This window comes from Dermacentor albipictus, chromosome 1, assembly GCF_038994185.2.
Source record: "Dermacentor albipictus isolate Rhodes 1998 colony chromosome 1, USDA_Dalb.pri_finalv2, whole genome shotgun sequence".
NCBI classification, from domain to species: Eukaryota; Metazoa; Arthropoda; class Arachnida; order Ixodida; family Ixodidae; genus Dermacentor; species Dermacentor albipictus.
In genome coordinates, this window is record NC_091821.1 from 161,512,497 (window position 1) to 161,518,705 (window position 6,209).

The window sequence follows — 6,209 nt, forward strand, 5'->3', positions numbered from 1 at the left end:
ATGTCCCGAGGGAACTCTACGTTACCCCATGTCAATTTTTGGTGAAAATTGGGGGCATGCTAAGTATGATGTGGGGCAAAACTTGAAATTTTGTGAGTTAATTATGACCCTTGGAGATAATCATTGAAGCATCGTGCGTGTCATGCCCATACTGTCCTTGCTGAACAAAAACAGTCACTTTGTAATTCGTGTATATACAGGGGAAAGGTTATGGGTGATATGCAGGCAAAACTATAACTGTGGGGTTCAATTACACTGCAGAATTTCATAGCGCGTATTCGTAAACCGCCCCGTGTCGTGTATAGAAAAAAAAGAAGAAATTACGCGATATTTTTACGAAGTCAACCCTAAATCGAAGCCATGGAACTGGCTGCAGGCTCTAAAGAAAGAAAAGGAAAAAAAAAGGAAAAGAAGCGTCGCCAGGTCTGCCCTCACAGGAGAACCACACATGAAAGCAATCAGCGCCGCGTCTAACTTATCTGTCCAAATTAAAGGAAACTTTAGCTGTGACACTCTGGTAATATAATATAATATAATATTTGGGGTTTTACGTGCCAAAACCACTTTCTGATTATGAGGCACGCCGTAGTGGAGGACTCCGGAAATTTCGACCGCCTGGGGTTCTTTAACGTGCACCTAAATCTAAGCACACGGGTGTTTTCGCATTTCGCCCCCATCGAAAATGCGGCCGCCGTGGCCGGGATTCGATCCCGCGACCTCGTGCTCAGCAGCCCAACACTGTGACACTCTGGTCTCCCTTCTCGAATGTACTACCGGTAACCAACAGTATATTAGTCAGACAGAGGCACCTTTTAGAATGCAATTAAATAATGACAGGTCACATGAAAAAAACTCTTTTGAACCTTCCCCTATCTAAATTTTTCGTGGTCACTCTTTCAGTGACCTAAATGCGACAATATTGGAATCAGGCGTTCGCTCACACCACGGCCGGGAAATTCGTGAGCTCTACCTTATTTGTGAGTTTAATGCCACTGCATCGGGTATTAATAAAAGCACCCGTAAACTCACGTGCTTGCCTACTGATTGGAACAATGTTGTTATAAGTCGTAAGGAAGTCTCTTTTAATTTACCGACGACCACATTTTCCACCTAGCTTCGTGCTGAGCCCGTTTCTCCCCTTACGCCCCAACCATCGGCATGCGTGGGCCGTTGGTGTGGCTTTCTCCTCACACAACAACAGTCCCTCGGGGGTGGGGACAGCGCTGCCGTGACTCATCGCAGCCACCCCTGTGTTATTCCCTTTCCGACACCGTAGAAAAAGTGTTTTCTCTTGTTGCTTGCTTTTTTTCGCCTGCTTCTTCTTCGTCTCCTGCGGAGTGGGGACAGCGCTGCCTCAGTCGTGACTGATCGCAGCCACCCACGTGTTCTTTCCAAGTGTTCTGTCTCCGTGTTCTTTCCCCTTTTAAGAGAAGAACTTATTTTGCTGTTTTAACGCTTACCTTCAGTTTTTAGATACATGTCCTTTCCAGGCTTTCTTTCTCTTTTAGAAAAGAACACGTTTTGTAGTCCTATTCACTCTGATGAAAGCCCGGGCCACCGACAGCACCGTTGTAATATAGTTGGTTGTGGTTAACCCTGTGAATCTTTATTTCATGAATATATATATATATATATATATATATATATATATATATATATATATATATATATATATATATATATATATATATATATATATATATATATATATATAACACCTATTTACACACTCATGCGATACTCTTACAAAGTGAGCTCCTAAGGAACTTAGAGCGCAGTAAAGACGACCAGGAAAGTGACACACACCACAAACGCTCAACTAACAACTCTAGAGTTGACCCTAAGAGTGTCAGCCACCGCCACCATTCATAGCCTTGGCGGTTCATGTAGAACAACCTTTCTGCAGGAAGAGATCGCGTGGTACCTGAACTTCGAAGAGGGCAACTGGCCAATAAACCGTGGCATGCTACCTGGAGGCATCAAAGTTTCCGGTTAGCACTCCCAGGCTTAACTCTAGTACACAAACATAAATACCGAAGAAAGGGGATGCTAAGATAGCGCCGGGGCAGCTCAGCTGGTGAGTGGGTTCGTATGCCACCTGCGGCCAGTTCTTCTTTCGTCCACTTTCATTTTAATTTATTTATCATTTCAACAGTTCATATAAACAAGCAAGTATACAGTTCCCTTTATGCTTTCCCTGTTGTCATTGTCTGTTGACTTTATGTGATTGAGACTTACGAAAAGGAACCCGATGGTTCCTTTTCCTCTCGTGTGAACGACCAAGCCCTCAAACGTAATCGGAGTGTCGACATATTCCAGGGAGTTTCGGATTATAGATTGATATGCCTTGCACTAGAGGTAAATTTCAGATTAAAATGCTCTAAAAACCAGTACTCGATTCCTGACTTCTCGCGCGCTAGCGATGTCGACATACTTGATGCCTTAGACGATAAATTTCTTGAATTTGCATCTCTTTCAAAATCTCACGTTGTGTCCATTTTCTGGTGTTTCTTTAAAAAACTTGTTCACAACTGTATCGACACTTTTGTGCACAAAAAGCGGAAAGTTGTATGTGAAACGAATCCGTGGATTACAAGAGACCTCGTACGACTTGGGCGAAAACTAAAGCAAGTGAGAAAGGAACATAAAGCACGACCCTCAAAGGCTAATGTCGAAAAGCTTACCAACCTGCGTCTACAGCTTAAAACTGGTACTTCGAAAGCTAAAGACTATTATCAAAATGTTGCTTTAAAAAACTTTCTTCTGTCATCCCCGGATAAGTTCTGGCGGTACTTATCGCCGAAAAAAACCCACGTGCTCAATATTTGTGCGGATGGTTTCATACTGACAGATAAACTGAAAATTGCAAATGCACTTAACAAGTATTTTGCTCTGTTTTCACGAACGACCATGGAAAGACACCGCACATAGCTGTTTTAAATGATATTCCACCCATCAGTGATCTCGACGTAAACGATGCAGGTGTGCTGTCCTTGCTTCTTGATTCTTGATCTCGATATATCAGAGGTCGTCATGCGTCGGCGAAATACCTGATGCTTTTTTGGTGAGATACGCCGAATGGTCCGCCAAATATATTTGCGTCATTTACAATAAATCACTTTCGTGTGAAGAAATCCCACGTGATTGGAAACATGCTAAAATAATTCCCAACCCTAAATCAGACGATCATTCATTGCTCTCCTCTAACCGTCCTGTCTCCCTACTTTGTACTTCATCAAAACTGATAAAACACATAATATTTAAGCACATCTCATTCTTCATTGAAAGTAATGGCTTCTGCGACGCGCGACAACACGGCTTCCGTCGTGGTGAATCCACCGTAACACAACTATTACAAACAGTGCATGAAATCGCGGCAGCACTAGAGGGTCAAGGCCAAATTGACATGGTATTCTTAGATTTTGAGAAAGCCTTCGAGCGTGTGTCCCACCAAAAGTTGTTATCATAGTTAAAACCTTTTCTAAAAAACGGCGAACTACTTCATTGGATTGAGGCGTATCTTACGGGCAGGCGACAGACAGTCGTTGTTGATGATGCAAAATCAGACTTATCCGATGTGCAATCTGGAATCCCCCAGGGATCAGTCTTGGGCCCTCTGTTCTTTCTAGTTTTTATTAATGGAATTCATTATTCATTAATGAATAATGGAATTCATTATTCATTAATGATATAATGAATAATATACCAGTTAAAATTCGGCTGTTTGCAGATGACTGCGTACTTTATCATGAAATTCACAGCGAGGCAGATCAGACGATCCTAAATACATTTTTATGAGCAAAAGCGACACGGTGCTTTGAGTGGCAAATGAGCATTAACATAAAAAAATAGTATCAATAATCATTACACGCAAAAAGAAGCTGTTACCCTTTGTATACAGCATTAATGGCCTTAACTTATCCTCTGTTACAGAATATAAATACCTTGGTTTAGTAATTACGTCAGACCTTAGGTGGAATAGCAATGTAGCTCACATAAAAAAAAAAAGCCGTGAAGAAGCTCGGATACCTGAGGAGGACCTTGGCTAAATCTGCAAGTAATATAAAATTATTAGCATACAAGACTTTCATCAGACCATTGTTAGAGAACGCTACTCCTTTCTGGGACCCTTACACCCAAGCAAGCATAAATATTATTGAAATGATACAGCGGAAATCAGACAGGTTTATTTTAATTCCTACCGCCGTCATACATAAGTTAGCGCTCTTTTACAGGGGGAGAACTTGGAAACCCTAGAAGTAAGGCGATATCGAGAGAGGCTATAAAATGTTATATTTAATTCATCGGGAGCATGCAGAACTAGATAAAAAAACTTATATTACACCTTGTAGCCGGCGCCCAACGCGTTTATCACATTCATTCAGGTTAGACGAGTATTCGCCCCATACCACTTTTAAGCATTTAAGTAGTCGTTTTCCCCCGAACCATCCATGACTGGAACGCTCTGCCTGAAAACGTTCTTCAAAGCTCAACCTACCTTGTTATCCTTTGTGCACGCTCTCGTTAATCTATGACCCGAAACGTTTCCCACGATCTCTGTCCTATTCCATATATTATGTGATATAGATGATATCATGTTAAGGGCACCCTTATTTTTGTGTGTATAAGCCACTGTGTAAACATGTGCTGTATTGCAGACTTCTTTGATATCTTCCTTCCTTACTTTCTTCCTTTTTTATTGTTGTTTCTTTTTGGCATTGTAACAAGATGACGCTTTGCTTCTTTCCACCTTTTCTTCTTCTTTTTTTCTTTCTTTTGTTTCACATGCTACTAGGTTGTTAAACCCTATATGTTTGCTTCACTCCTGCCTAGGGCCTGTAAAACAGGCTGGTAGTACGAAATAAATAAATAAATAAATAAATAAATAAATAAATAAATAAATAAATAAAAATATATACAGATGTAGAGGGAGAGGGGGTTTGGAGAAGCTTGATGCCCCCTCCCCCCTTACGAAAGCCTTTTTTCGCTACTTTTGTTTTGGAACGAGAGTGCCGTTACGTTTATGTCATGGGTTCCCTAAATTTGTCCCGAACAATGCCTTATATCAAGAAGCGCGCCTACCTTCCCATGCTGATTTCATATCCCTTCAGTGCAAACTTTCCAAAATATCTGCGCATTCCCACATGGGAGGTCACAATGTGTTTTCATTATTGAGTCATCCTCATGCATTACCCATCAGTATTCTCGCTTACGTTGTCCTCAAGTCGTTTTTTGTGCACACACTCTTGGACCCATTACAAGTTCACCTCCATCAGGTGGAGGTATTAAGTTCTGTCTCAGTCGCTAAAATTGAATTCATGATCTTTCCAAGTAATGTTCAACGTTTTCCCCATCAATACCTAAATGGCTTTTTGGAAGGCCACTTTGCGCACCTAGAAATAAGAAGCGTGATAGCGACTGATGTTTTCGTCTGCGAAGAGAAGGTAGGTGTGGGCATTAATTCCTGAATTCGTCTTTTTTGCATTCACCTACTTGTCTTTAAGCCCATCTTTCAAGCTGACTTATTGGCAATTGCTTTAGTTTAGCGCTTATTACCTTCATTTCTGTCATCAGCCGCAATTGTGACCGAGTGTCTGTCTGTTCTTGCTAACCACATCTAATTTTTCAAATGCTTAGAAGCGTTTTATTCTCTCGTTCCTGGACATTTACGCCTCATTCGTTTGATGTGGGTGTCAGGCCACAAAGGTTTAGTCCTAAATAAATTTGCTGATGCACTTGCAGTATAGCATCCCACGATGGTCCGTAATTCCTATTTTACCAACGTTGGGCGTTTGTCTCTGCGGCGCGATTCATAATATTTGTTACTGGAAATAATTTTGACAAATCTTCGTTGTCCACCTCAGATTTCCCGCAGCTAAATTGACCTTGGAACAACAGATGGTGCTCCACTAGAAAGTCTGATCGAAGTATTGATTACGAGACTACGCTGCCGAATCCTCACTGAAATTTTACATTCGTGTCTGATTTGGCTTTACCACCATTGTGTCTTTTTTTTTTGCAATGAGAGTGAATTTCTACGTTTATTTTTAGCATGTAACAGTTTCACCATTCGAAGAAACATGTTTTTGGAAGAACCCTTCCGAAAACTTGGATTGGTGTTGACTCTTCCGGTGGCTCTTTCCTTTGGCGTTACCGAACTGGCTTTTAGCCGTAGAAACGTTTGTGATGGCCTCTGCAATTTTCTGCGC